This window comes from Simochromis diagramma, unplaced genomic scaffold, assembly GCF_900408965.1.
Source record: "Simochromis diagramma unplaced genomic scaffold, fSimDia1.1 OVJJ01000102.1, whole genome shotgun sequence".
NCBI lineage: Eukaryota > Metazoa > Chordata > Actinopteri > Cichliformes > Cichlidae > Simochromis > Simochromis diagramma.
The window spans coordinates 46,658-69,920 of record NW_024387116.1 but is presented as its reverse complement, the minus strand read 5'-3'; the positions used below and the strand labels follow the sequence as shown (position 1 = coordinate 69,920).

General features: G+C 39.5%; 1 long non-coding RNA gene across 1 annotated transcript; it reads left to right on the top strand.

Moving 5' to 3' along the window:
* Positions 1-12,529: 12,529 nt before the first annotated feature.
* On the top strand, positions 12,530-13,960 carry LOC120743266. Its single transcript, XR_005698132.1, has 2 exons — positions 12,530-12,573; positions 13,361-13,960. It is a non-coding gene; the product is annotated as an uncharacterized LOC120743266 (long non-coding RNA).
* The last annotated feature ends 9,303 nt before the right edge of the window (positions 13,961-23,263 follow it).

Below are 23,263 nucleotides of genomic sequence, written 5' to 3'. Positions count from 1 at the left end.
AGCACAATGAAGTCAAACAAATGAAATACAGGTTTCACAACACACTGCACAGAATTCAAATGGTTTTCAGTTAAACTACAAAGTTTTGTTTGGTTTTACTTCAGGGTTTCTACTGTGTCAAAAGCAACCACACCCTCTCCCTGAGGAGCTAGCACGCTTTCTCTGTATTAAAACCAGAGCATAGCTGTGTCAATACTGAATTACTAGAGTCATACCTACTGTAGGCATTTTAACACATGTGCATTATACCAGTACAAAGAAGTAAAACACAAAGAACATTTGAATAGGAAAAAAAACATCAGTAAGTCCATGTTAATGTTATAAATTGCTTGTTCAGTATGTTGCTGTTTTGTTGTACCCGTGTACACGAATGGCACCGCGTGCTGCCTTCTGTGGTTATCACAGACATGTAATCATCTCTGTCCTTCCCAAGGTTAAACGAATCGAATGTTACCATCTTGAATCAAATAGTAGAAATGGGGGAAAACTCACCTGTAAATAAATTACAAGAATGTCAACTCATGGATCCCAACTACTGTCAATATCCTAAAAAAACAACAAAAAACAAAACATGTATTGACACTAGCAGCAAATTAAGTGAATAACTCTGTAATTGGCTTATATTCTTCTGGTTTTCTCTTTCAGAAGTGTCAGGCTTGACACATTGAACAAGTAGTCCAGCAGCCAATCTCAAGTGTCAGACTCAGTACCTTTTCTCTCTTTTTTTGTATTTTATTTATTAGCTTACTTTGTTAAGTAGTTGTTAAATAGTGTCGGCTGTATTTCTGCAACACATTGTGCGTTCAGCATATCCACGTTTATGTACAAGCTTGGGAACCTCCAAGCCATACTACATATCAGTTGACTTTTCAAGAGAAAAAGAGCAAATACACACCTACAACAAACAAGCATTAAAATTAGACTTTCTTTACACAAAAAACACTACCAGTTACAGCAAGTTAGGGCCCCATGCTTAGTGTGCCACCTGGTGAGGTACACATGACTAATGCTGCATCACCATCAGTGGTAGCCATCTGAGAGAAATATTTATAAACAGACATGGTGAATTGTACCACTACATGCAGATCATGACCATTTATGATGATCAGAAGTGTAAACATAAGTACAAGTAGACGTATACAAACACTTGGGTAGGACTGCTTGGTATAAATGCACTGGGTACCTCAAACAGCAACGCTTTCCTAAACCTAACGCAAGCATCTAATGAAAGTAAAAGTATGCACTGAATGAATCTAGATTCAAAATGTGGCATCAAAGTTCAGTCTCATGATTTATGCTCCCCCACCAGCTTGTTGATAGCCACATTTAAAGCTACTATAAGAAATATAATTTGTACTTTTGAACAGCAATCTAGATTTATGGTGGACTTCCGAGTACAAACTTTTCTGTGTTGATTTTTGCTGGACTGGTGTTTGATAATAATCATCTGAATTTACAGCAAACACGAAGTGTCTTCATAGACTGAATGAAGAACCTGTTGTGTGTAATGTGAGCTTTATTGTTGTGTGACATAAGCTCCACAGTGATTGTCTATCTCTGTAGAGATACTAACAGAACAAACTTAACATATGAATTGTTTGGTGTATTAACAGAAATGGGAAGAAAGAGCATTTTGTGTGTGTGCATGTCATTTACTGAAGTCGCATATGCCAGGGGCCTCTAACCAAATATTGATAGAAAGACTAATATTACTTGTGGTTCCTGGGATATTTAAAAGTAAAACGGCAGGCAGAGCCTTCATCTTCCAGGCCCCTCTTCCGTGGAACCAACTCCCAGTTTGGATTCAAGAGACAGACTCTATCTCTATTTTTGAGATTACGCTTAAAATATTTCTAAAGCTTATAGTTAGCTGGCCCCTCCCTTAATTACACTACAATAGGCTAGGAAGCTATGCTGCTTGAGGTGACTGTTGTTGTGATTTGGCACAAATAAAACTAAACTGAATTCAAAATTCAAAACATCATCCACTGCCTAATGAGCTGACTTCAACAGCTATTCTCTGTATTGCAGGCTGCGGGGCAGGCACTGTATCCAATAACCAAACAGTTAGAGTTTGGTTTAGATGACTGGGAAAACATCTACGCCAAACAAAGTCAAATGCAGCAAGCTTGTAAAACAGAGACGTTATTAGAGGGTGCAAAGAGAAGTAACCAGCATTTAGACAGAAAATGTCTCACATGATGTCAGCAGGTACTTTTGACCGATTCAGTCTTTTATTGTGTATTATTTACAGGGATAGCATATGATTTATGATTAGCATAAAACCGGGTTTTAGCATCATCGATCAGCTGATAAAGCACTAGGTTACTTTTCACATACAGTATACAAGCACTCCTTTCCCATCAGCACTGCTTTGGTGGAGAAGACGTGTGACCAATGTGTAAAATTTTGATTTTATTCACAGCAGAACACAGGAAACATGTTGAATGTTTAAACTGAGAAAATCTGTTATCCAGCACATCCCACAGATAACTGGGTTGAGTCAACACCTCAATCTCATTGCTGTGCTCCTCAAACCATTCCTGAAGCATTGTGTATTCTGACACCTTTCTATCAGAACCAGCATTATCTTTTTCACCAGCAGCTCGTCTGTTGGATCGGACCACACGGTGCCACTCAAGCCTCGGCCACTCATCACCCTGTCCCTGGTTTACCACTGTTCTTTCCTTGGACCACTTTTCATAGATACTGACCACCGCAGACCGGGAACACCGCACCAGAGGTACAGATTTAGAGATGATCTGACCATTCCAATTTGACCATAATTGAACAAACTCACTCAAATCCTCATGCTTGCCCATTTTTCCCGCTTCTAACACGTTGAGGATAAAATCTTCAGTTGCTCCGCAGTGTGAGATAGTATGACTCAGTTTGAACACTGTTTCTGTGTTCTGTTGTGAATAAACATGGTTTTATGAGAATCATAAATATCTTTACATTGTTTTATTTACATCATACACAGAGTGATGAAGCTATTCTGGCTGATCTTGCAGTGTTAGTGATTCATGAGTCAATCAATTGTCAATAAAGTCAATAAACTCAAAACAACACTGGTCAGCACAGTCACATCACAGCATGGTTGTGCATGTCATCTACCAGAGCCCTGTGCGTTCTGCATCATCTGATTCTAGGACTACAGTCTTCTGGACAGAGACCTCTGATGCTGGATATCCAGCCAGATATCTGTCCCTTTCTGGCAGCTGTGGAAACTTCCAATAAGAAAGTTTGCATTCTTAGAACAATGTTGGGTCATGTGTGATGTGTCATCATATGAGGATATTACATTTTGACCTAATTCTGCTCAATTAAGTGTTTTGATCCTTGAGCCAGTATGGCAGCTTTGTGTTTTGCTGCAAGTTTAAAACCTATTGTCCTCATGAGCACAGCATCTAACAACTCTCGTTAAAAAAAGTCGATTGACTGGACACAATAGTTTCCAGTGGGAGATACATTCATCACTCATCCGTGACACTGGAGAAGTCACCTGGATGAGTGATAAAACAATTTTCCATTTCAGCTCTAGCAGCATCTCTCAGAAGAAAACTGTTTTCCCAATAATCAGATGAAACGATTGTTGAACCAGGTGGTATTCTCTGGAGTTTAAGACCAAAACTGAACTCAAACAGTGAATTGACATTAGACTGGAATTCATAAGATGAATAGAAATACTGCTGAAGCTGAATGATTCATTCATATATGATTTTTCTTTCTCCAATTCACCAGGTCTGTATAGTTCAGTATGACTATGGCACATGATACAAAAGAATAAATACAGAAGAATAAAAACTTTATGTGAATAACTTTACTGTTCTTAAAAATAACTGATAAAACAAGTAAAAGTACAAATGTGTACAAGTTAGAGACTTCCTCACTAAGTTTACACTCTTTTGGAGTGATTTTAATTGTGTGTTAAAGAGAAAGAGATTAGGAGGTAAAGTAGAGGATGCAGAGTCCATCATCACTGAGAACATCACTCTCCTGCATGAAGTCCAGGTGCTGGTTTTCCAGTGTGTGCGTCTGATGCCCCAAAGCTGACTCAGAGCTGTAACACCATCCATGGCTGCAGTATGGAACAGATGTGGGTGTGTCATCTCCCAGAGGAGTCCAAATCGTCATCAAACAGCCCTACAGACACAAAAACGTGAAAATATAAACAACCAGACTATCAGCAGAGATTAAACTACTTTAAGACCTCTGTGAAAATCATTTACAGTATATATCACAGAATTTAAGGCCATAATAATCACAGAGCATACAGAGAAAAGTACTAAACTGAATCAATTTCAGTTTTCATTTCTCATGATGTATATTGTATAATTAAATTTCATTATCTGTGTCTTTACCACACATTTGCCACACAGGTGTAGATACTGTAGGTTCAGTGAATGCTTACATTGCACTGATTAGAATATACTGGACATTCAAAGCTAAGATTCAGCGCACCGTGTTAGAGGCTGGGATTTGATGAATTCATCATATATACAACCTTTGATCATCGTTTATGTCCAGTTGAGAATGAATCTGTGCACTCGCATATTAAATGAACTGAAATCAGTAGTGTGATCTCCAGTCTTGATATATTAAATGTGAGAACTGACAGATGTTGTTTTAATCAGCCTGTCTCAGTTGTTTTAACTCTTAAGTATCACAAAGTAATGTGGTAACATCTGGACTGACGAGTTTACTGTCAGCATTTTAATCACTAGTTTAAAGGCTGTAGGCTGCAGCTGTTGCTCTAACACTGTATAAATGTAACAGGCCTCAGTGCTGGTTCTAATAGTGTGAGCTGCTTCCAGCTTTATTTGTGAAGAGCACAGCAGCTTAGAGAACACGTAGCGAGCTCGTACAGCTGCGACGTAAAACTTTCATGAGCTAAGATGACCTTAAAATAACGGGGCTACGTGCGGTGATGCTAGCGTTAGCCATGTTAGCACGTTACCTTCACAGGTGGTCAGACTGCATAAACAGGCACTCAGTCAGAGGTTGTGCTCTCCGTTTCGCTGCAGGGTCCCTTCATTCTTCACATATCCGTGTCGAGCCAAGTGTAAATCCAGAGGCTGAACGGCCTTTGTACAAGCACACACGCTTCTTAGCAGGGCGAAGCTATGAGCTAGAAAAATCCAGGCTGGCAGACAGCCTGTGTCTGACCAACCAATCAGAGAGCTCCTTACATCCCACGGTGTGGCTAATTTGAATAGCAGCAGGATTTTTAAAATGAAGTTGTTAATCCAATTGCTAATCCACATGTTAATCCCTGAGCGAACAGGAAAAGGAAATGGATTTTGAAATGCAGTTTATTAAAGTGCAATTCGAAAATGTTTTTTGAAATGAAGACTTAAAAAGCATTTTAAAAATCAGTTTATTAAATTGGAATTCAAAAGTGATTTTACAAATGCACATTTTATTCTACAATTCATTATTTAAGCACAGAATTTTTTTATTTCGATGCGCGTGGCTCTTGTGGTCTTCCATAATAAAGTACCGGAGAAAGTAGATTTATTGTTTTTTTTTGTTATCAATGACTTTGGTCTTGTTCACCAGCTTTAAAAAAAAATCGTGTCGACGTGCAATTTATGTATAGTTGACCGGGAAATTAAAGCAGCGATCACTTGGACTATTCCGCAGCACCCCTCTCACAGTGGTACATCCCTCCAGGTAACCATTGTCTTGTACAGTAGAGCGGGACATTAGATTTACTCTAAGCGGAATTGACCGGAGAAGGCATCAGTTCATGCACTGCACTGGCCTGCACCAAATTAGTATAAGGTAAGAATGAATGAATTTTCTTCTATTCATTATTTTCACTGTTGCATTTGAATAACAGTAAAAAACTTGTTAATGTAAAGTTTCGGACAAAATGGGAGTCCAAAATTGTGTCTACTTTCATCTTACAATCTGGCAACAAATAAATTGCACTGCGAACAAAGTCTATCAACAAAGAAAACATTTTCGTTTAATACTTTTCCGTTATATTCCATTCGCTTTGTAGTTGCTTTTTAGCATAGTATTACAAAAAATTGTAAATCTGTGATATATGATTGATAAACGTAAAGGTAACTGTATAAATGTGTTCAATGACTTTGTTACTTTTAATGATTGGAGAGCACCCGCTTCAATTCGCACTCAATTCAAACTTTACGTTGCACGCTCACCTACCTTGCGTTTGCACCTTTTGTCCACACATAAACTGCGTTTTCGTTAACTAAAAACTGAGATTTTTGAAGACGCCTGCCAGGGTGGATATTTTCGAAAACTCAGTTTTAGCATTTACGTGTGGACGAGGAAAACGGAGTTGCCTATATACATTTTAAGCTATTATTTATTATTTAGTTCAGTCAATAGATCAAGTTTTGTAGTGACTAAGAAATATTCTAATTATCTGTTTCCTGTTTATCCTAGACAGGGCAAAAAAAAAAAAGACTCTAAATTAAAAAAAAGATAAAAATGAAAGACTGGTCATTGTGCAGTTCAGCACTGGTGGTACACTTTTAGCAGTTAGAACAACTTATACTTGAATGCAGAATGTTACGCCATCACTTATGGATATATTAGTTTTTCACCTCTCACTGCTTAAGCCATTAATCTTTCTAGAATTGTTCTTTGAAACAGATGCAACCTCACAAAAGATGTTAACGATGCTGTCAGACCAGAGCAGTTAACGAACTCCGTGAGGAGGTCAGAGCCATCCGCCATCCCTGCTGCAATGAATCGGTGGATGCTGGGGTACTGCCTCTGGATTTGCCCTTGCACAACACTGAGGAGCTAAACAATGCAGAGGCAGCTCTTCAATCACAAGAGGCAAATAAGGCAATGGTAAGTATATAAAGGTTATGTACACTTTGTAACTATAAAGTGTAATAGCTGTCAGATGTGATTTAAATACATAACGACGGCATGTTGATTATACACACAAGCACTTGCGTACACATTTAAGACATGAGACACGCTAATTCCATCTCTTAAAATGTGTCTATAGGTGAGACGCTTTGCCTTGATTGGAAGGACCACACTGGAGGTGCGAGTCCGCGGTGTAATGGCTTATGTCATTACAAACGAGCTGGCCTCGGTACTCAACTGGGCAGGGGAAAAAAACAAGGACCAGACAAAGCAAAAAAGGGCATTTAAAGAGACAGCGCTATGCAGATGCATATTTGGTAAGTTTTACCTTTTGTTGTAGTTTTATGAGCCTAAAGTGAACAATACAGGGATCAATTGATCTGCTGGGTGTGTTTCACATTTCCTATGTCCGGTTTTTGCTATATTACTTTGTCTTTCTTAATAACAAGACTTTCATGTCCAGTTAATCTGGAGATGGAGACTTTGGTCTTCAGCTTGTTTAGTCCTCGGGTTGTACAGTTTGTACAGCCCGAGGACCCCATGTTTATTTTGTTTTAAAATGCGGCAGTTTGCAGATTTATGCCTGGTGACTTTCATGTTTATCAGCCTAACGGTGTGTTCACACCGAACGCGATGGACGTGAACAAAAACGCCCCTAATTTGACGCGTGCACATTCGCGCCTCAGCGCATGTCCAAGAACAGTTTTTCACTTGGCCAGTTTGAGGACCTGCTTTCCCGCATTGGTCCCAGAATCGCCCGCCTAGACACCAATTACAGGTGCTCAATCCCACCTGCAGAGCGCCTGTCCATCTGCCTGAGGTTAGTAAAAGTATTTAATACGGTAGTCCTTTATTGATACCTGTGCTAATATATGCTAAACCATCCATTTATACATTGCTAACTAGAGGTGGGAATCACCATACATCCCACGATACGATATTATCACAATACTTAACGCACGATACGATATTATTGCAATTTTTTAAAAATATTTTGCGATATTCAGATTCTGTACATAAAGGTAAACTTTATCAATATTCATTTTATCTAATAACAAAGTCTCACACTCAGTCTTTCTCTCATTTCAGTCAGTTTTATTGTTGACAAACTGAACGGTTTGTATTACAGTCTAGTCCAACTTAACTGAATGCAACCATCTGGTACAATTATAGCTATTCTGAACTATGCAATTTATGAAACCTATGCAGCCCCTTTAGCAACTGAAGAATTTGAAAGTAAATTAAAACAAAATATAATTTTACATTAAATAAAAAAGTTTTAAACTTAACTAAAATAAATCATGTCTTAAATTAAAATAAGTAAACTGTCATGTTTATTGCTGCCACAAAAAAAAGTTAAACACATTTGGACAGTGAAGGAATGTCAGGATTCTTGCTCAGAAAAAGGATCAACATGCTCTGAAGTCAGAGCACAAAAACTTTTTTTGTAACAAAATATCGATTTCTGCTGTCCCTGTATCGATACATTATTAGCAAACAAAATATCACGATACTACACAGTATCGATTTTTCCCCCCACCCCTACTGCTAACATGGATGTGCTATGCTAACAGTGCATGCCGTCGGTGTTAAGATAAGATAAGATAATATAGAACTTTATTAATCCCTCGGGTGGGTTCCTCTGGGAAATTCGGTTTCCAAAAGCACAGCACCGACAGAAGTTACAGTTACAGAATGTTATATATATATATATATATATATATATATACACACACACACACACACACACACACACATATATATATATATATAAATACAGAGACATATATAAATAAAATATACGAAGGGGATAAATAGAATAAATAGGAATAAAAATAAAAATACAAGTGCATTGCACATTTCAAGTATTGAGGTCTATTGCACCATTGACTATTTACAAAGTATGCACAAAGGTATTGCACAGTGAGGTGAAGAGGCACTACAGCTTAGTTGTTCCCCCCTCCTTTGTCCTCCTGTTTCCCCTCCCTCTCTCCTCCAGAGAGGAGTTAAACAGTTTGATGGTGTGTGGGACAAAGGAGTTTTTAAGTCTGTTAGTTCTTGTCTTGGGGAGAAGCAACCTGTCACTGAACAGACTCTTCTGGTTGTTAATGGCCGTGTGCAGAGGATGCCCAGCATTGTTCATAATGTCCAGCAGTTTTTTTAGTGTCCTTTTCTCTGCCACTGTCACCAGAGTGTCCAGCTTTATGCCGACCACAGAGCTAGCCTTCCTGATCAGTTTTTCCAGCCTGGATGAATCCCTCTTTGCTGTGCTGCTCCCCCAGCACACCACAGCATAGAAAAGTACTCCAGCAACCACTGACTGGTAAAACATCCTCAGGAGCTTCCTGCAGATGTTAAAAGACCTCAGCCTCCTGAGGAAGTACAGTCGGCTTTGGGCTTTACTGATAACAAACTGTGGTACTGAGACGACTCTTTATAATATTTCTAGTGATACTCAGAAGCTCTCATCAAGTCCCGATTTAATTCGATTTATGCTGTTATCAGTGTTTGCAATGATAGCATGGCTGTGGTGTCATATCAATGTATGCGCTCGGTGTTTGCTGATATCAAACTGTAGCATTAGGACCACTGAGTTAACCTTTGTAGTGATACTCACTTCTTTTTATTTAGACCTGGTTTAATTCTGGGATAGTTGAATATTTGTATATAATCACCGCAGACTGTTTTAGATTATATCTGATATATATCATGTAATTATCCTTATAATTACAAAAGGTTTTATGTAAGATTTATGTTTTGGAATTTGGAATTTTGGAATTTCAATAATGTATTTTGTAACTGCAGTACACATAATACTCATTTTAAACAATTTTGTCCAGGTTCCTTGCCACCGGGGACTCCTTCAGGACCATCGCGTTCAGTTTTCCACGGTGAGCCAGATCATCCCCCTGGTAGCGACGGCCATCTGGGACTGTCTAGTGGACGATTTCATGGCTGTGCCTTCAACTGAAGACTGGCGGTCCATCACAGAGGGATTCCAGGAGCGCTGGAACTTCCCTCTCTGCTGTGGAGCTCTGGATGGGAAGCATGCCCAAAGGAACCCCATATATCATATAGGAGACACACACATTGATATACACTAAATATTTATTCCATTTCTTCTTTTGTGGTGCCCAAATTTATGCACCTTCTTGATTTTGTTTAAACAATTATTGCAAACTTTCTGTAAATCCAGTGAACTTCTTTTCACTTCTCAAATATCACTGTGTGTGTCTCCTGTATGATATTTAACTGACATTTTTTATTGTAACAACCAACGATTTATACAGGAAAATGATGGCTATTAACAATGTTGCCCAAACTTTTGCATCCCACTGCACTTTTGCTTTAGTATATTTTGTCTATATTTTGTATATTTATTTGAAATAATATTAAAATTCTCACACAGAAATACATTAAACATAAATATATAAAATATAAGTATTTACAGAGAGACAGGAATAAAAAGGACCCAGCTGCTCTCCAGAGCAGGAACAAGGCCGAGGAGGAAATGCTCCATTGGAGACTAGTGTGGCCTCTTCAGGGACTCCAGGATGGCCAGCTCCACCGCCGATGGACCGTCCTGGGACCCGTCCCTCATCTGCCTCGGAGCTGTCCTCCTCTGTGGGCCTGTAAAACAGCACAAAACACAAAGAAATGAGAAGGCTGCTACTAGATTTTAATTTCAACATCGAAAAAAAAACAAACAGGATATATTCAGATTGGTTGTAGACATTTAGTAAAGGTGATCACAAGGGAATCCCACCGAGTAAAAAGCTATCAGTGCTTGCTGTACATCTGATGCTACAATTACATACACGGAGTGCAGAATTATTAGGCAAGTTGTATTTTTGAGGAATAATTTTATTATTGAACAACAACCATGTTCTCAATGAACCCAAAAAACTCATTAATATCAAAGCTGAATGTTTTTGGAAGTAGTTTTTAGTTTGTTTTTAGTTTTAGCTATTTTCGCCCTCTACTGCATGACTTTTTAATTTTGGGGGAAAAAAATATTTCTCCCTATTTTGGGGGAGCTTTAGGGTCCCTAATAATATATCAATCATAAAATTTGACACCCAGACCCCCCCAAACAGATATTGGTTTGTTGCTTCAAGGCAACACTGTGCAACAAGGGTACTAAAATGCCAAGTTATTCTATAATAAGTTGTATTAGTACAACATGGATGAACAAATAAATAAACAACAAATAAACAATGTAAACATTTCACAAAACTAGAGATGGACCGATCCGATATTACGTATCGGTATCGGTCCGATACTGACCTAAATTACTGGATCGGATATCGGAGAAAAATAAAAAATGTAATCCGATCCATTAAATATCACGAAAGCAGCTCACAAAACTTGCAACACACCGTAACTCGCCTCAGAACGTTAGCACGTCGGAGCAGTATGCATCACGTGATAGAGCGGCTGTGGCATGCGGGACCTGTCGGTGGTCTGGATAGCATTTGGAGCTTCGCTAGCAACCCGGCATTTCATCTCCGACAAAGTTATCCCGAGAGAAGTAAAGCAAGTGTGTAAGTCCATCTCTGAATGTTTGTAAAGCATTCCTGCGTTAAGCTTAACAAGCGACTGCCTCTCCTGCTGCTACTTCAATCATGAAACTGCTTAATGATCAGCTGATCGGCTTTTCTGTCGCGAGTCCGTGTCTCTAGTTTGCTTTTGGCCCACTTTGCACCAGAAAGAGGAAACCAGCGGCTGAACAACAGCAGCACGTTTAAGCTTGATCAGCTGTTGTTAGAATTTATTTAATATTACTTTCTACTCGAGGATCTTTTTCTACGTAGCTGACGCTGGTAACTGTGCAGGGGCGGATCTAGCAAAGTTTAGCCAGGGGGGCCGATAGGGCATTAACAGGGAAAAGGGGGCACAAAGACATACTTTTCTTTCTTATTCTCATTTAAAATGTCTAGCTTTTAATAAATAATTATCTGACACCCAAAGTTTTAATTTGATGTAAAATGAATAGAAGTCAATTACTGTATATAGTAACTATTAAGTCTAATATATATACCCTAGTAAGCTATAGTACTTTTTCCTTTGGGAAGGTATCATCTGTGCAGTCTGCAATTTTGTTGAAGAAAGATGTTGAATCTATTTAATATTTCTTGAAAAATAATTGATTTCTGTGCATTTTTTTTCACACTGCATCAAATTAAGGTTGATTACGTCGAGTAAGCATCATGAGGTGGAGCGTGAGGGGTGGTTCCCTATTTTTTATTTATTTATTTTTGTTGTTGCTGAGAGTTGGAACCCTATTAGTTAGGTTGCTTAATATTTATGCTAAGTACTCTTTAAAATACCAGAATAGGGAGGATGGTGTAGGTTTAAGTTTATTAGATTGATCAGTATTGCTGAACTATGAAATATTTTTTTTTGCATACAGGTATAACAGAATAGCTTTAGTGTAGTTGTTGTTTTAAACTTGAGTATGAACTTATACAAAATGCAGCAAGATATTTAAAATACAGTTTTGTTGATTAAAAAACACTATATCGGATTCATATCGGTATCGGCAGATATCCAAATTTATGATATCGGTATCGGTATCGGACATAAAAAAGTGGTATCGTGCCATCTCTACACAAAACAATAAAACACCAAAATATCCAACATTTGACCCTAACCCCATGCACGCGCGCGCACACACACACACACACACACACACACACACACACACACACACACGTTGTGTTTCCATCACTTTTGGGGACATTACATTAACTTACATTAATTTCCTGGAGACTTATCCTGACTCTACCCATCACAAGTCCCTGCCTGAACCTTACCCTAACCCTGACTCAAGCCTTCACCCTAAAATTGAATGATTTACCTTGCAATTTGTCCCCATAAAGTAGGCGAGACCTCACAATATGAGTGTGTAAACAAATTTGTGTCCCCACAACAATAAGTAATACATGACCACACACACTGACACCCACACAGCAATATTGGTATGGCCCGGATCAGGCCCACACAATGTGCTTACACGGGGCCCACATACCGCAAAGAATGACGGCCCTTTGGTGGCCCAGACCTGGTTTGCCAGAGGTGGCCCACACATGGGCCAGCACAAGGCCAGTTTCAGACACCCTGGTCGTCCTGTGCTGGACCATGTGTGGATTACCTCTGGCAAACCTGATCTGGGCCACCAAAGGGCCGTTATTCATTGTGGTATGTGGGCCATCTGTAGGTGGTGTGCAGCCACGGGCCAGTTGTAGACACACTGCTGGCCCTGTGCTGGCCCAGAACGGTTTCAGCTCTGGCCCCAGATGTTAGCATAATGTGTACCTTAATCAAGCCATGCAATAACAACATGTGCCAGAACATGCAAAACAGTGCAAAAGTAACATGCCGAAACTCTGTTCAGACAGTGAATGGACTGATTTTTATATAGCGCTTTTACTCAAAGTGCCGGCTTGATACCAGATCCTGGCCAGACCTGCTTGCTATGTGGGCAGTAACACACAAAAAGACACAGTTACTTTACCAACTGACCCCTGAGCTCCTAAGTGTCCCTCAAACCTCATTCAGGGATCCACTCCTCTACTTCACTGTCACTCCCTGAAAGCTCACTGTCCTCACTTTCTGAGGACAGAAAGTGCACATTCCCTTGTTTTCCTAGCATAAAAAGTTTTTACATCCATGTCCTGTAATTATGAGTAGATTGTAAAGTAAAAAACATTGACTATGATCATATAAATGCACACAAAGACATCTCTACACACATATCCAAATGCATTATGTTGCCTGAAAAAAATTGGGCTAACTGCGCAGTGTTGCCTTGAGGCAACGAATGAAAATGAACAGTTTTACAGTATAAATAAATTTTAAAAAGTAGAACAAACAATCAAATATGCTTCTTAACATATTCATGCACATACAAGTATTTTTTAATATACATTTATTTCACTATAAACATGTAAAATAGTGATCTTTATCTTGCCTCCTAATGGTTATGTCTCTCATGTAGTGCAGCTTGCAGAAAGGGGCCCTGCCCCCCCCCAAATCAAAGTCACACCACCTTCAACTCATCATTTTATTGGAAAGAGATGTGCCTGGTAGCATTGTTTGGAAAAAAAAAGTTTTTTTTTTTTTTGAAGGGCCACCGTAAGGCATGAAAATGTGGTTTGTTGCCTCAGGGCAACGCTATGCAGTAGAGGGTTAGGGGGATATCTGTGTGTGCAGGTGACTATTACTGTGCATAATTATTAGGCAACTTAACAAAAAACAAATATATACCCATTTCAATTATTTATTTTTACCAGTGAAACCAATATAACATCTCCACATTCACAAATATACGTTTCTGACATTCAAAAACAAAACAAAAACAAGTCAGCGACCAATATAGCCACCTTTCTTTGCAAGGACACTCAAAAGCCTGCCATCCATGGATTCTGTCAGTGTTTTGATCTGTTCACCATCAACATTGCGTGCAGCAGCAACCACAGCCTCCCAGACACTGTTCAGAGAGGTGTACTGTTTTCCCTCCTTGTAAATCTCACATTTGATGATGGACCACAGGTTCTCAATGGGGTTCAGATAAGGTGAACAAGGTGGCCATGTCATTAGTTTTTCTTCTTTTATACCCTTTCTTGCCAGCCACGCTGTGGAGTACTTGGACGCGTGTGATGGAGCATTGTCCTGCATGAAAATCATGTTTTTCTTGAAGGATGCAGACTTCTTCCTGTACCACTGCTTGAAGAAGGTGTCTTCCAGAAACTGGCAGTAGGACTGGGAGTTGAGCTTGACTCCATCCTCAACCCGAAAAGGCCCCACAAGCTCATCTTTGATGATACCAGCCCAAACCAGTACTCCACCTCCACCTTGCTGGCGTCTGAGTCGGACTGGAGCTCTCTGCCCTTTACCAATCCAGCCACGGGCCCATCCATCTGGCCCATCAAGACTCACTCTCATTTCATCAGTCCATAAAACCTTAGAAAAACCAGTCTTGAGATATTTCTTGGCCCAGTCTTGATGTTTCAGCTTGTGTGTCTTGTTCAGTGGTGGTCGTCTTTCAGCCTTTCTTACCTTGGCCATGTCTCTGAGTATTGCATACCTTGTGCTTTTGGGCACTCCAGTGATGTTGCAGCTCTGAAATATGACCAAACTGGTGGCAAGTGGCATCTTGGCAGCTGCACGCTTGACTTTTCTCAGTTCATGGGCAGTTATTTTGCGCCTTGGTTTTTCCACACGCTTCTTGCGACCCTGTTGACTATTTTGAATGAAACGCTTGATTGTTCGATGATCACGCTTCAGAAGCTTTGCAATTTTGAGACTGCTGCATCCCTCTGCAAGATATCTCACTATTTTTGACTTTTCTGAGCCCGTCAAGTCCTTCTTTTGACCCATTTTGCCAAAGGAAAGGACATTGCCTAATAATTATGCACACCTGATATACGGTGTTGATGTCATTAGACCACACCCCTTCTCATTACAGAGATGCACATCACCTAATATGCTTAATTGGTAGTAGGCTTTCGAGCATATACAGCTTGGAGTAAGACAACATGCATGCAGAGGATGATGTGGACAAAATACTCATTTGCCTAATAATTCTGCACTCCCTGTACCTATGGTGCAGCAGCAGGAGCTCAGGGACTGGGGAACCAGGAGAAGCAACAGGGGATGCTCTGCTGCAGAATCAGTTGGTTCTATCAATACAGTATTAAATGTTAACAGGTTGAATATAATAATCATAGAGTAGACAGTGGTCCCTCATTTATTGCAGCAGGGGTTCTCAGAATAACTAGCCCCTGGTCACGCACTTTATACACTTTTTTCCCCACACACATGAACATTGGTCACAGTTCTCACATTTGATTCTCAAAGTGCAAACCTTTGTATATTGCAAAACGTAAAAGTATTATTATGCCGCGTTTTGTCTTCATCTGACTGCCACTTTCGTGCGCCTTTTTCCCTCGCAGTGCAGGTGTCTATTTCCGAATGAGGGTCATAGTTATGGGTGTTTTTGTGCTGTTTTTTCTATTGGACATGATGGTTATCAAAACCAAACGTGATAAATTTGGCAAGCGCAGGAGACACGACACGGAGCAGATTTGTCAATCAGGCTGCAGAATGCATTGCTGTACTGTGCAATAAAAAATCAGCGAAAAAGCGAGGCAGTGACAGATGAGCGGGACCACTGTGTGCTGTTTATTAATAAACAAAATATATTCCTAAATGACAACATGCATAAAAGCAGAACAGTATTTGTACGTCAGTGGGAAAATAGCGGTGGCTTGCTAGCTTTTGTGCGGCTTCCCCGGGTCAGTGAAAACTTTCAAAAGAGAAATGAATGAACTTACCAGGTTGCCCGATCTCTTCACATATCTTCCTCCAAGCTCGGTCCTTTATATTCCTGTCTCGGTACTGTTACGAGTTCAAAATTGGGGATGGAGACAAGAGGAAAAAACCACAATAACAACACTGGTCCGGCCAGGGTCGAGTCAAACGATGATTTTAATAGTCACACGCGTGGGAGATGGACACTGTATGCAGACAGCATCAGATCTCAAAATGGTGGAGCATTGATCAAACTCTTATAGCCTCTGGTGCCCCCACCTTATCATAAAAGCCTAAACATTCACATGCTTTTCTCTCACACGGCGCCTAAGCTACGACCTTGGCTCCCCGTTTATCTGCTCCTGCTGAGATGGGGCAGAAAACTCCAGCATGCTCTGTTCTCTTCTAATCAGACAAATAAGGCGATGACTCTCTGCAAACAGTATTTCTTATAACATCATAAAACAATATCATTCATCCACAATAAATCAGCAGTCTAATGTAATGCAAATCAGTTTAACTAATGCAATAGTTATCACCTTCTTCTAATTCAGGAGAATAATGCAAACTAAAACTACATAATAATTCACAATCTTTAATTAGGGGTATAACATGGCATAAAATAATATTATAATCTAACACTCCCCCTGATGAGCTCGTTAGAATAAAGAGCTCACCAACACCCTGTAATCCAGTGTGGCCGGGTTCATTTCTTCTCACTCCTGAGGTCCTTTGTCCCCCTGATGGGTGAACCATATGTGAGATGACCTCTGTGTTCGCGCAGGTCAAATGCAAGACAAACTATTATTCAGCAATAGTAGGTACAGATGACACTCCCCAGTTCTCCCACAGCTTTATTTTGGTGCTACCTTATACCCTTCAGACGTACTCAGACTAGAACCTCTGTCCAAGGAGCATTTAGCCTTTATTTTATTGCTGCAGCTACCAGTGTCGTCCAGTTGGGTGATCCTCTGCTCTTCTTTCTTCAACCTCAGGGGTTAGACAACCCTTCAGTCGTGGCACAGATCAGAGGATTATTCTGCCCCGATTTCAAACAATGATCTGTGTATCCTCGGGTCCTGTGTGTCCTGTGTGTCCTCCAGAAAAAGGAACACGAACGTGTCCCCCTTTTGCCCAAGAGCCTCTCGAACCTCGTTGGTCTGGTGTTCCTGGATTTCCGCCAACCCCTTCATGGTTGTGTGTTTATGGGATCCATCCTTTGAGGTGACTAATTGGAGCCCAAAACGCCACGACACTTGGACCCAGTTGGTGTCTCGGCAGTCACTGTGTCTGTCTCTGCTGCGAAGGATCCTCGTATATCTGTGACCTCGTCTGGTGTCTGTTCCTTTCTCTGTAAGAGACAGAAAACCAAAACACCTCTCTGCCTAGCTCCAATAATCTAATGTTGTTATCTACTGACCTTCTAGTGATTCAGAATTGGTTTAGAATATTCAGAATGTCCCAGGGACTTATTCCAATCATATCCTATGTGTGTGTAAGCGTGTTTGCATTATGCCCTCTGCACTCAAGGCATTTCCTACACTTTATCAGTCCGGACCATCACACCGAACGAAGCTTATGACCTTCAAAAGACCGAGTGCCAACTCATTATAAGCACATTTGCAAGGTGTGTCTGAAAATTACTAAAACCACTCATATAAAGAAAAGACATCAAAAACAACTTAGCCATTTTTAATCCTAACATTTGCCCCCCCAAAAATCATGTGTTTGCTTCTGCCTACTGTCCCTTATGGAGACACAATATTGCAGCTACAAGGTCTCCCAGGTTGTTAAGTTGATCTGCGTGTGATGCTCTGACTCAAGTATATAATCTTAAAAGAATGTCGTTTAATTAACTACCACTACTTAAAACTTAACTTAAAGATATAATTGAATAAAAGCTCACAGAGAATAACATGATATCAGTGTTATGTAAGCGCGTGCGGCCTTCTATGCTCGAAGTCACTCCACGCCATAGATCAGCCAAACATCGCGTTGACTGTAGCTTTTAACCCTTATTAACTTGAGCACAACTCTATAATGAGCAACAAACTGCAATATGTCTGAAAATGATCATGGTTACACCTGCAATGAAAGATCATACACAGCAAATTCAAAAGTGTTAAATGTTTTGGTGTTAATAGTCTTCTTGCAAAAGTAGAGTTAATTTTACTCTAAGCAGAGTCACATTCTTTTAATGTACCTCTGAGGTGTATAATGATAGTAGTTAAAATCGAGTGTTAAAAATGAGTGTTTCTCTGTCAAATCTGGAGGTGTTACAATGGAAACATTAACTCTTGACCTCTTAACTCTGAACTCCTAGAGGGGCTATGACACCAATAGAGTAAATTCACAGACTCCGCCCCCAGCACGGCTCCAATCGAAGCTGAAGTGAAGCCGTTTCAGAACATTTTGCTCTACATATTTGAGTTGTTTGCCATGCTTGGTAAGTCATTTTTTCAAAGATTGTTTCCATTATTATTATGAGCTTTTACTTCTGTGGCTCTTTGGAGTTGAGACAAAGCTGTGTGAAAGGCATTAGCCATGTTGCTCGGTGATAGCATAATATTCTGTTTTAGCTAGCTGAAAGGTATTGTTTGCGGGCAAATACCACAGCCTTGAAAAAAAGCTTGCATGTGAATTTTCAGTCAAACTTTTGGTCAAATACACCTAAAACAATGTCTAGAATGTGAAATGTTGGTATAATGGTGCTACTTGAAGCCTGAAAACGATCGCCCATAAAAAACACGAGCAAACAGCAGTAGCAGACGTCCTGAATGGGTTCTACGGTAGCATTTAGATCCCTCCAGAGTTTTGTGCACATGGTTTAGGTAAAAATTAAAAAGGTTGAGGTTTTACATTTAGTTCAGTATTACCTGTTGCCTGTGTCCTTGTCTTTTGGGAAAATACTTTACACAAGTAATGGCTCAAAGAGGATTCCTTTTTTTTTTTACTGTGCTGCAATTGTTTACTGGATTATTTGTACCATTAATTAGTGTCAACTAATTTTTATTCAATCTCCGCACAGGATATGCTTGTAAAGATGGAATATAGGGGAGAGCAGAAGTGCGTTGAAGTTCCACAAAGGGATGAATGAAGGACGTGCATATTGTATTGAAGAAATAAGTGATGAGAATGCTGTTATTTGCATTTACCATGTCAGACCTTTTGATAAACAAAATTCTAATGAAAGTGAGAACATGTACACTGTTACATCTTTCAGAAAATGTTTTGAAATTGTGGTGCACAGTTCAGAATAAATGTTTTTCAAAAACCATTGCATCTTTTTAGTAAATGTTTATTTCCAAAAGAAATTTCTAGAAGTTCAGAACAGTAAAATTCCTGCTTTTTAGAATGAATTAGAAGATAACTCTTACGTAGTTAAACTAAAATACTCTTTGAGAGTTAATATATAAACTCTTAACACCAAGTGTTAAATTATCAACTCCAGACAGATTTGGTGTTTAACACTAAATCAGAGTTAACGTACCAACTCTCCAAAAAGAGTTAAATTAACACTCTCTGGTGTGGACCCATATAGACACTTTAATAGTGTTGAAATCAAATCCGACAGTGTTAATTTGGACATGCTGGATTTGCTGTGTATGATTATCCTGACACCTGTGAATATACGATTAAGAACAGAAGATTAACCTGAGGTTATAACAATCACTGGAACACAAATGTTAATATAATGTCAAAAGCTTCAATAAATGTTTAATGCAATGCTTGTTATATGATTCTGATGCGATAACAATGCTGATGCCAAAATAAGAGTGAAAACACCCCCTTTTATCCCGTTTAACTTGACACATAAATGTTTATAAATGCCTCTTTTAAATTTTATTTCCCCCTGTTTTCCCCTCACTGACCACAGCAGGGGAATCTTAGTTTTGAATCAGCCATGAATGCAGCTCACCTGATTCATCACTGAGCCCCACCGTCACTGGCGTCTGACAGGGTGGCGCTGCATACTCTTTCTTTAATGTCTCTATTTTCAACCTGTTAATTAGAGTGCTTAAACCTGAAGTCGACTACGTCCACAACAAGTCAATACAGCTGTAAATGTGGCCAATTATCAATCTATTACCAATCAATAACAAAAAATAGCTTATATTTTATGCATGCTTTAGTCAACCACTCACCCAGAGGATCTCCAATCCCAGAAAATTCCTTCTCCTCATTTAATGAGTCTGTCCTCCTTCCATGCCCTGGTAACTGGTCCATCCAGAGCCATATCATCTCAAAATAAACATACAACAAGCCAAACCACACCTTGGTCACACCAACCCTTTTCCGCCCTGAAGATGTTCAACGCCATCTTAGTCTGGACTGTCAAAGGTGACTTTAACGCTGACTGTTCCGACAATCCATTTTATAACGTTTCCTGGTTAGATTTGCCAATCTCTGCACCAGGGTTTTAATTGTTTTGCAATGTTCATTAGTTTTTATTTTTATTTAGTTTAGACTCCAGATTTTCAATTTTTTACCAGTTGTAATTAGTTTTTACCAATTATTTGCTAGTTTAGTCTAGTTTTTATTTTCTGAAAATCCTTAGTTTCAGTTTAGTTTTGATTAGTGCCAGTTATAGTTTTAGTTGTGTTTTGCAAAAATTAAGTGTAACCAAATCCCAGTTCCATTATATCAGTCATGCTCTTCCGCTTATCCTTGGGTATTGAGACTATTAACTCTTGCAGCACCGGGTGTTCCTAATTTTGGTTCAAGTTAATTGATAAACTTTTTGAAGGCGATTGACTCACACAATTATTTAGATGTCCCAGTCCTTTTGTCTCGGGATGCATCACGCTGCCTTACCTGGTGTTAGCTGTTTTCTGGGGATGCGGGTTGAGTGGGGGAGCTCTTCAAGGAGGGGGAGTGTGCTCCCCCTGATGAGCTCTTCAAGGTAAGCTAGGTTAACCTTCTTGTGTGAGCTTTTCAAGTGCACTTCAAGGTTTGTGGGATTTTTAGTTTTATAAATGTCCCTCATAACCCCCTGATGACCCAGTAATTCATCTTTGCGCACTGTAATGTACATTTAGTTTTTGCTTGTAGCTCTCCTACTCTACTTGCCACTCCTCTAAGTCCTGATGTTTCTTAGAGAGGACAACAGTACCTTTAACATTATATCACATGTGTGGGGGTGTGGCCTTGCCAATTGTTTTTTCCCACCTTCTCAAAATGGCTGGCATGCCCACAAGCACATTTTATGGAAGAAAGAAAGGTAAGCTTGATATTTACAATTAAAATGTTTTGTTAAACTCAGACTTTGATTAATTTTCAAAAATAAACATCTAGTAAATAATTTGAGGGGTCTTTAAGAATTAAGCTTATTTAGTTTCACAGAGGAAATGACTAGTTTATTAATGTGTACTCTAGTGCACGTTGGGACTTTGTACTTATATTTATTTCACTTTTTCCTAGTAGACAACTCTTTAACAAAGGCGGAGAGAATTCTTAACAGAATAATTGAGCGAGATTCAAACATAGATTTTCAGAAGATGAGAGTCATGTGTATGGAAGCCCGTTTCCGCCACTAAAAAAAAAAAAAAAAGCTAGTATCCATAACTCGAAATTTCGAGTTATTTTCTCGAAATTTCGAGTTATTATCTCGAAATTTCGAGAAATATAACTCGAAATTTCGAGTTACTTTTCTCAAAATTTCGAGTTAGCTCTGCCAATCAAAAATATACGTGAATGAGGTCGCTTTCTTGTTACCCGGAAGCATATGGCGCAGGACCGCGCACTCAAAAACGGATCCCAACAAATTAAAGTATGTTTGCTGATAGTAACACCATGTGATTCAGCTTATAACACAGGATTTCATCATTTGTGAAGCCAGGCTGAAAACACTCAGCAATCTGTGCATTCACGACTGGAATGTAATACCGGTAGCTTAGCTGTAGCATTTGTAGCTGAGGGCTTCAGCTTCCGGGTAACATGGAAATGACGTCATTCACGTAGATTACTGATTGGCAGCGCTAACCTCGAAATTTCGAGTTGCTTTCCTCAAAATTTCGAGATAATAACTCGAATATGTAGGAGAATCTGGAATTTTGATTTTGAGTTAAAAATAAAATATGGGTAAAATGCAGAAATGTTTTCCAGTAAAGTAAAAAAAATAAGAGTCGCAATTCTAGCTGAATCCATGACACCTGATTGTTTCTACAAGATCACGTCTTTGCTGAAAGTTATCAATGATCTCAATGTGCGAAAAGAACTCACAGTATCTGGAGTTCAAGCTCCTCTTGGCTGAGAAACCTGGGACAAACATGTGAACAGGACCTGAATAATACCGAAAATCAAAAAAAGGAAGCCCCAATCAGATGAGAGTGTAGCAAAATATGGTTCACTCCACTTACCTGAAATGGTTAACAGTCCAAGGCATTTCAGTTGTAGAATAGTTGGGTGCAACCGTAAAACATATGTGAGATGTGGGAAGTGCCAAATGTTCCTTTGTGTCTCCAAATAAAAATCACAGTACTTCCTCAGATATCATAAATGAATAGACTTTTGTGAAATAGAAAGCCCAGTGCAATCACTTGTTCCTGAACCAATAGCTTACAGCTAGTGAAGTGTCAGTGACTTCTAAGTTGATCCCTGATCTACATTTTTATGATATTGTTATATAAATAAATTTTAATATCCTGCTTACAAAAATTTCAGTGGAACATGTAATTTTCTTAAATAGCTCTTGAATTTTGTTAGTTTCACATTCGTGATCAATGAACTCCGCTTGTGCACTGTCAGCCCGTTCTCACTCCCGAGGCGTAACATGTCGACGTTTTGTCACGTCCCGCAGCGTTCCTGAGGAACGCGAAAGGAGACCTTCGGCGTTCTTATGGTACGCGGCGGGTTATGGCTGGAATCCAGTGCAATGACGCTCCCGCGGTAACAGACGTTCCAGCCCTGTATTCCAGCCCTAAACCTAACCTTATCCCTAGCCCTGACCATAACCTTATTCCTGATCTTAACCAGGACTATAATGATGTTAAATAGCGTGTTTCTAAGCGATTTGAAGAAAAAGAGCGAACATGTGTAGATGGAGTCCAGACGGTTCTCATATTTCCTCTTTTTCCGAGGGCGTCATTTA